Genomic DNA, 9,959 nt, shown 5'->3' on the forward strand with positions numbered 1-9,959 from the left:
TCGTCACGAGCCGCAGGGTTTAATTTGGATTTGTCTGTGCATGTTTTTTTTACTCTCATAGATTTTGTTACCATTGCCATGCATTATACGACTGATAGACTGCAACGGCTGGAGTTAAAAATCTCTGTTTGTGTTCTACTGAAGAAACAAAGTCACCTACATCTTGGATGCCCCGGGGGTAAGCAGATAAACAACATAGTTGGGTGAACTATCCCTTTAATTACTCACATGAACCTGTTCAGCCCAGTTTGCATGTGTAAAACCTCATGCATAAACCCAAACAGCAGTGATGTGAACGGCTTGAACGCATGTCACGTCTTCAGACGGGTGGAGGAAGTCATTCGGCGTGTGTGTCTGCAGGTCCACAGGCTTGTGTATATTTGCATATGTGAAGATAGCAGAAAGGCTGCATGTGCAGATAAGTGGAGACAGGCAGAAATCAATGCAGATGGTGACCTTTAACACAACTCATGACCCTTATTGTTCAGTCCTGTCTTTCATACACACACACACACACACATGCACGTAGTGGCTACATGCATGCCTAAACCAAACAGAATAATGCTAAATTTATAAAATCTATGTTCATATAAATATTAACTGCATATATTTGTACATATCTAAATGGATTACACACACTGATCGCATGAGACATATGGAATTATTTTTTGCTACTTTTATGGTTCCTTTTTATCCTTTTAGGAACTTGACAGTGTGTGTGTGTGTGTGTGTGTGTTATTTTAAAATGTTATATACATATGTGTGTGATGTAATTACATTTTTTATACATATACAAAATATAACATGTATATATGTGTAAGTCTATATACAGCATACTTAAAAAAAATTTATTGTTATAATGTTTTTAATTGCCAGAAGCTGCAGTGTCCGAGTACCAGGTGCCATTTATTATATTGACAAGGAGCACAATGGAAAGAAGCCTTTGACTTCTGACTAGCTGAACTGAAGTCTTCATTCCAGGTACACTGCAAGTATATAAACCTGCCAAGATATGATAGGGACTCTCTCTCTCTCTGTGTGTGTGTGTGTGTGTGTGTGTGTGTGTATATATATATATATGAATGTGTCGTTTCATCGTAGAAAATATGTTATGTGTTTACATTTTTATTAGAATGTTATATTGTTATATATATATATATATTATATAGATACATATATATTAATTTACATTTTATATTCATTTAAATGCTTTGAGATGTTTATATATATATGTGTGTGTGTGTGTGTGTGTGTGTGTGTGTGGTTACTCTGAGCTTTACACCGGGGAACCACAAAACCCGGAGACCAGAGCACATGGGACGAGCGATCACTTACCCACTTCAGCCTGTAAAGCATTACAGAAGACATACAAATAACCTTAGCCATATACATTTGATAACAGATGAAATGTAATGTTAAATTAATAAATCTCTCTCTCTCTCTCTCTCTCTATCACAGACACACACACACACACATTAAACAGATTTATATTTAGATGGCTATTTTAAAATCATTTATTCAATTAATGTAGAGGATGCAACATGTGAAAGGTTTTAGATGAGTATGTAGGTTATATAATATAAATATATATTATTTATTTACATTATATGTTATTTATTAGTATATATAGATAAATTAATATTAATGATATATTACTGATGTACATAATTTATTATGTTATATATCCATGTTAGAATATGTGATATTACATATATAAGTAAATATATATTATTACTTTTATTTATTTGCATTATGCATATATATATATATATATATATATATATATATATATATATATATATATATATATATATATATATATATATATATATATATATATATATATATATATATATATATATATATATATATATATATATATATATATATATATATATATATATATATATATATATATATATATATATATATATATATATATATATATATATATATATATATATATATATATATATATATATATATATATATATATATATATATATATATATATATATATATATATATATATATATATATATATATATATATATATATATATATATATATATATATATATGTGTGTGTGTGTGTATATGTGTATGTGTGTGTGTATGTGTATATATATATATAAGTATATAAATTAATGATGAAGATGGAACATCTGAAAACTACTCTATTTTTAATCGTCTATGTAGGTTACTGTGGTTAAACTGACAGCTTTTTGCTGCTTACACTTGCACAATTTGGGTCAGTGTACACTCGACGCCCCAGAAGTATTTGGATTGGTTTTCCGCCCGAATCCGGGATCGTTTGAATCCATGCCGTGTTTTCCAGCCGCCCGCGCTGTGTCTGTGGAAACAGAAAGAGCTGGATGTAATGTGACACTGGAGCTGAGAGATCATGAGAGAGCACACCATACTTCAGCAGCGCAGCGGATAATATCAGTCCTCCTCCGGCGGGATTTAACCGGTAAGAGCCTTTTCAGCTGCTTCGGGATGGTTTTGTTCTGGGTTCTGGATAATGAAAGAGTTCATCACCTCCATCCTGCGGGATTCGAGCGGGATCGCGATGCGCCGTGATTCGGATCATTAATTCGGAAGATTCGGATCATTAGCTGATGTTTGGATGATTCAGGCGATTCACTCACTCTGCTCGGTTCTGGCGATTTTACACACATGGCTGCACTGATACGCGTTTATTCCATTCATAAAATCCCGCATGTTTTACTGCATTCGTTAAATGTTTGCGCTTGCACATTACGTTAGTCCTAATTTGAATATCCTGCTTTTATTTACACAAATAAATACTTGATGTGTTTATTTTGTGTTGTTGCATTCGTCACTACTTAGTTATAGTAACACGCACAGTGTAAATTGTTACCTCAGTTTTCTTAAAGTGAAAACACTTTAAGCAAACTTTTAAAGTCATAAATGTGTTTTTGGGGGTATAAAGTAAAAGCAGGTGTGTGTGTGTGCATGTTTATGTGGTTTCTGAGGACACACATTTGTATAATGACATGGGTATGACATAGATATTACAACATGAAGGTGATTTATGAGGACACTTTTGGTGTCCCCGTAATTCAAAAGGCTTATAAATCATACAGAATGAGTTTTTTTGAAAATCTAAAAATGCAGAAAGTTTCCTGTGAAGGGTTAGTTTAGGTGTAGGGTTGGTGTAGGGTGATAGAAAATACGGTTTGTACAGTATAAAAACCATTACGCCTATGCAGAGTCCCCATAAACCATAAAAACCAACATGTGTGTGTGTGTGTGTGTGAAGATGCTGCTGTTTCACGCCTGGACATCTGTGCAGAAACAGCAAGAACCAAAAAACTTCCTGCTTTTCTCTAGTTGAGTCACTGACCAGCCTTTAAATTCCACTTTACTGTGAGTGGACTTTAGTCACCAGTGATTGTACAGAGTTGCATAATGTTCTATTTGTTCTATTGCAGTTTATGCATAATTAAAAACAAACTCAGCCGTCATTCTTGGTAAGTGTGCTTTTGCTCGGAGAAGCGAGTGATGTAAGCCATTGCAAGCTCTGATCACATCTCTGGTGTGTTTGTGCACTCGCTGTCCAGAAACAGGAAGACCAGACGTGAATCTGAGGAGGGATTTTATGGGCCTTGACGGGCCCCGGAGAGTGTGTAGCGAGGGGGTCGTCTGTCCTATTCAGCTGTAGATGTGGACAAAAGACACATTGACACTGAGCAGTGTTGTAGCACGTGTGTGTTCGATCGTTTGTTAACTCTACTTTCAGTCTTTACACACACTGCACACTCAGTAAAAAAGGTACAAAAACTGTCACTGGGGCAGTACCTTCTCAAAAAGTAAATTTTTGTGCTTTTTAGGTATAAATATGTACAATTTAGGTACTGATATATACCTTTAAAACACCAATATAGACCCTTAAGGTACAAAGGTGTACCTTTTGAATAAAAAGGCTTTATCAAAAGGCTGTGAGGCTTTATCAAGTCAAGGCTGGTGGAAATGTCCCTTGGATTGAACGTGAAGGTAAACTGTTGTGTTTTACCAGAGTAAACATCCTCTTGTTGCTCTGTTTGTACACACTAAAGCGGCTACAGTCGTCCAGAAGGTGAGAGAGGTCTTATTTTGGCTGTGTTTTGGGTGTGTAATCTGCGTTGAGATAATCTACCTTGCTCCACTGCGATGAGACGCCTGCGAGTCGGTCTACATCAGACACACACACACACACACACACATACACACATACACACACACACACACACACACACACAAACACTCACCTAATGCGACAGAAGAAGGATTTCTCCTGCATGCAGTCTGATGGTGATGACTCTTTAAGGAGGAAAAACAAGAGTGATGAGTTACACACACACACACACACGGAGGTCAGGTCCGATGGCTAACGGACACCCAACGCTAAGATCTGTGGAAAGGTCACTGACCTCTGCCTTCATCCAAAAACACATCCGTTTGCACAGATGCCACACAAACACACCACATCCTGGTTAATTATATACAAATAATTCACTAAAGACGTTTGCTTGCTTAATGACACATGAATACATGCACTGATCAAGCACCAAATGTGGCTAAAAATAGGCTTCATTAGGCTATATTAGTTTATTTTGTACTGCAATATATTGGCATTATATTTTTATATATATCCAATTAAGTGCTAAACTGAAATAGTAATAAAATAGTCATATTTCTGTCATGGATTCTTTCCCTTACGAAATTGGGCAGTCATATGTTAATGACGGTTCTCACGGTTGATGATCATTAATCATGATTCTTTATTTAAATTCAGGAATGACATTAAAAATTATAATATTTATGAATTAGACAGAAACTTTGCACTTAGTTTCTCTCTGTCTTGTCTTTCATGCACAAACACAGACACTCACAATATCATAATATTCATGTTACTCTATCAGTCTGTAGTCACGTACATTAGGGATGGGTTACAATTGTTAACTAGTTGTCGATTAGTGAGCTTCACGTTTTTTTTTTTTCTGTGGATGCTTTGTTCAGCTTGTTGACATTGTGCTGTTATAGAAAGTTTGCACAGTAAAACCCAGATGTATATTCAAATTGATCACCGCACTACCTGAGACAGATGTTTTAGCCATTGCATCGCCACCAGTTATTAATTGTTGTCGTCTGTACATGCATCAGACAGATGTGTTTGGCCTGTGCTGTCAGGTGTGTTTTGGTCCAGTTTTCACATTTTCCCGGGCTATGAGATTACGTGTGGCTCTGTTTGTGAGAGTTGTGTAGCTCATCTGCAGTCTATCAGCACACATTGGCTGAATTGAAAGTGTCTCTCTGTGACTCAGTGCACTCAGACAAATGGGTTTGATACACCAGATCCTTCAGGAAAATTGAGAAGAATTGGCAAGCCGGTGTCTGAGTGCACCGGATCCAGCTAATGGAAGTCCAGAGACCGACAAAACAGACCTTTACGAGTTCGTGCTGTGAGAGACGTCCTGTAACCACTGCACGTTTACATCATAGACGGATTATACTTAAAAAAAAAATTAGCTATTGGTATTATTATAATAATGCTAATTGTACAGATTAGACAAATTTTACTATTGTACTGTAAACAAATAAATTAATATTCTAATATTTAATAATACTTATTATTATTATTATTATTCAATATTACTACTGTACTGTAAAGTAAATGGAATATTTCATAAAACATTATTTGTTTAATAAAGTAAATAGAATAAAAATATAAAGTGTTGTTTTAATATTTTTTCATATTATATTTATTTTTAATTAAAATAAATATAATATGAAATATTGAAATTAGTATTTCATTTTTATTTCATAGTACATTAATAATAATAAATTATTATTATTATTAATAAAAAAGACTAGTCTATGAATTGAATACTCTAAAATTGAATTTCATAAAATGTTTTATGTAATGTTTTATGTTCATATAGTGTTATTGAATAAAAATAAAAAATGTAAATATATATTTAATGTTTTATTTCATAGTACATTAATAATAATAATTAATAATAATAACATTAATAATAATAATCGTTGTTGTTGTTATTATTAAAACTTACTGCTGTACTATGAAATAAATGGAATATTTCACAAAATGTTATTTGTAAAATAAAATATAAAGTGTTATTTTAATAAAAAAAATTATATTTAAATTATTACATTGTTTTTCATAATACATTAATAATAATAATATGAATATTCGATTTCGATTAATCGCACAGCCCTAATGTGAAGTCCTCATGAAATTGGTCAGTCATATGTTAATGAGCTCATGGTTGGATTCAGTAAATGATCTGTGTGGACTGCAGATGTGAATGTGATGTGAGATGTGAACAAATGCTGTTTTTGTGATCTTACTTGTCTGACCGACTGACGCGGGTTCAGATGTTTCAGTCAAACTCTCAGTGACGTGATGCTGTTTGCTGTCCTCTCCGTCGAGCTTCTGAAAACAAGAGTGATTTTATCGGTTTGCAGCAGCCGGTGTGTTTTCAGTCGCTCGCAGAACAAGCACTTATCAGCTGCTGAGCAGAGGTCAGTGTGTGCTCTGATGTTATTGTGTGTGCAGTGTTATGAGACACAGACGGTTCCTCACTTAGACACAGTTGAACATACACTGTAAAAAATGACCGTGAATTTAACGGTAAAAGACTGTAAAAATGCTACAGTAAAATCCTGTTAAATGGTTAACGGTAAATTCCCCTACTATATACAGTGAAAAACTGTATTGGACATTACATGTATTGGACATTAATTTTACGGTAGTATACCGTTTTTGGAAGTGAAAAAGACTGTATAATTTACAGTGAATAACCGCAAATTGACATTCCCAGAATTCCCTGCATTACATTCAAATTTGATGTTTTTTTGTTGAAATAACGGTTTCTTCTTAGTTTTTTCTTATCAGTATTGTATATTAGGGTTGTGTGTTACACCTAATGTTGTTAAATGAATGTTTATTGCATTATTTGAATTTAATGGTAAAAGACTGTAAAAATGCTACAGTAAAATCCTGTTAAATGGTTAACGGTAAATTCCCCTACTATATACGGTGAAAAACTGTATTGGACATTACATGTATTGGACATTAATTTTACGGTAGTATACCGTTTTTGGAAGTGAAAAATACCGTATAATTTACAGTGAATAACCGTAAATTGACATTCCCAGAATTCCCTGCGTTACATTTCAAATTTGATGTTTTTTTGTTGAAATAACTATGTTTCTTCTTAGTTTTTTCTTATCAGTTTTGTATATTAGGGTTGTGTGTTACACCTAATGTTGTTAAATTAATGTTTATTGCATTATTTCAGTTTCGTGTGTGTTACCATGATGGTGTTTGGTGTTTGGTGTTTGTGTGAATGACACTGTGCACCTTCTATATATTTTATTATTTAAAAGCTGCTTGTGATAGGCTTTGGTTCATTGTGTGACTTTCTCATCACCACCTGCATTTGGTGGTTATCAGTGTATTACAAAGGTACAAAACAGATTTCAGTACTTCAATAGGTTGGTATATTAACATTATATCAGTTAATGAAATTACGGTATTTAACTGTAAATTTAAGTTAAAACCGTAAAACCTAAAACGTTGCTACCATATTTTTTATAGTCTTAGTTAAACTGACTTTAATAAACACTAGGGGCTTAACAGCTACTAGTTTGTTAGTAATTTATACTTAATTTGGTTACCCTTAGGGCTGGACAATAATTCAATATCAATATTTATCGCGATATAATTTTTTTCAATAACGGTGATATGATTTTTAAACACATTTCCGATATTTCGATATACGTTACCAGTGTTTCCCATACATTGATTTATTTGTGGCGTTTGACTTCGTTGAATAAACATCACTAGCCTCTGCTAATGCCCTTTTGTAAGCATGCAGCTTAGTGAAGCTCTCAGAGTCAGTGTGTTTACACAGCACACACACACACACACACACACACACAGGCTCATTGTAATGGGATCTGATTGTAGACGTTACACGTTAATGATGTTGTTTCTCTGAAAGCTTCTGAAGCTACTGGTCAGTTAAACGACCTCTTAAACTGAAGCACTTAGCTTTCATTTTTTATTTAAAAAACAGAAAAATGGCTTCAGAGTTTATTTGATTGAATTTGCATTGGTTTTTTATCTGTTGTCTCTGAATCTGAAAACATGGGCCAAGCAAAATGTGTATTTTTACTGTGTTTTGTCTGTGTGTTGCATCATGTATTTTGTTTTTTTACTGGCAATGCATTATGGCTATGATATATTGCTCAACCCTCTTTGACAACGACAGGACAGTAATTAGATGAAGGGCTCTGGACGCTTTATTTGTACATTTGCGTTCTGCTCTAAACTGCCAGGAGCAGCACAGCAGGTCTGATCAGTAAAAAGCCTTCAGTTTGTTTAAAGCTGATGAAATGCAAATGTCTGTGAACATGAGTGAACTATAGTTTAGAGTTTAGAGAGACTTCCTCACTATAGATCCATAAAGATACATTTACTTGAGAAGCAAAATTGCATTAAAACATAAAATATACATTTAAAGGGGTCATATGATGCGATTTGAATTTTTCCTTTCTCTTTGGAGTGTTACAAGCTTGCTCTGGATGTCTGCAAAATGCATGAATATAACATTTAAGTGCAAAATTTCCTTTTGTGTTCCTTATAAAAAAAAATCCTGCATGCAGGTTTGTTTGAGTAAATGACAGCATTTTCTTTTAATGACCTTGTATCCTACATGTCTAAGAGGGAAAAGTTCAGAAATATGCACCATTTCCAGCACATGCGAACAGCAAAAGAGCAGTCTGAGCTCATGCACTGCGTGGATTTGCATGTGAATACAGACGGATGTAAATGTACAAACAGTTGTTGAGCTCTGAGAGCGTGTGACGTGTTAACCGACTCTGAGACGTCACACCGAGGCTCTTCTGCGCTTTCACAGTTAAACGGTTATCCGTTAACATTGTCTGGGCTCTGCGCTCGATGATAATGCCCTACAATCATTCACTAGCCTCTGCTAATGCCCTTTTGTAAGCATGCAGCTTAGTGAAGCTCTCAGAGTCAGTGTGTTTACACAGCACACACACACACACACACACACACACAGGCTCATTGTAATGGGATCTGATTGTAGACGTTACACGTTAATGATGTTGTTTCTCTGAAAGCTTCTGAAGCTACTGGTCAGTTAAACGACCTCTTAAACTGAAGCACTTAGCTTTCATTTTTTATTTAAAAAACAGAAAAATGGCTTCAGAGTTTATTTGATTGAATTTGCATTGGTTTTTTATCTGTTGTCTCTGAATCTGAAAACATGGGCCAAGCAAAATGTGTATTTTTACTGTGTTTTGTCTGTGTGTTGCATCATGTATTTTGTTTTTTTACTGGCAATGCATTATGGCTATGATATATTGCTCAACCCTGACAACGACAGGACAGTAATTAGATGAAGGGCTCTGGACGCTTTATTTGTACATTTGCGTTCTGCTCTAAACTGCCAGGAGCAGCACAGCAGGTCTGATCAGTAAAAAGCCTTCAGTTTGTTTAAAGCTGATGAAATGCAAATGTCTGTGAACATGAGTGAACTATAGTTTAGAGTTTAGAGAGACTTCCTCACTATAGATCCATAAAGATACATTTACTTGAGAAGCAAAATTGCATTAAAACATAAAATATACATTTAAAGGGGTCATATGATGCGATTTGAATTTTTCCTTTCTCTTTGGAGTGTTACAAGCTCTTGGTGCATAAAGAAGATCTGTAAAGTTGCAAAGACTAAAGTCTCAAATCCAAAGAGATATTCTTTATAAAAGTTAAGAGTCAGCCACACCTACCTAAAACGGCTCGTTCTAACACGCCCCCACATACCTACGTCACGATCTGGGAAGATTTGCATAACACCGCCCAAATGTGCACGCAAAGAAAGAAAGCGTGGTTTCAGGAACAGCAGT

General features: G+C 34.6%; 1 protein-coding gene across 1 annotated transcript in view; it reads left to right on the top strand.

The window, feature by feature from the left end:
- The first annotated feature begins 2,384 nt into the window (after positions 1 to 2,384).
- Positions 2,385 to 9,959, top strand: part of LOC107710195 (zinc finger MIZ domain-containing protein 1-like) — a 45,529-nt gene continuing 37,954 nt past the window's right edge. The window contains exon 1 of the mRNA XM_016514936.1: positions 2,385 to 2,472. The gene's annotated coding sequence lies outside the window, so the exon portion shown is untranslated. The remainder of the gene's footprint in view (positions 2,473 to 9,959) is intronic.

Source organism: Sinocyclocheilus rhinocerous, unplaced genomic scaffold (assembly GCF_001515625.1).
Source record: "Sinocyclocheilus rhinocerous isolate Xijiao unplaced genomic scaffold, SAMN03320098_v1.1 scaffold477, whole genome shotgun sequence".
Lineage (NCBI taxonomy): Eukaryota > Metazoa > Chordata > Actinopteri > Cypriniformes > Cyprinidae > Sinocyclocheilus > Sinocyclocheilus rhinocerous.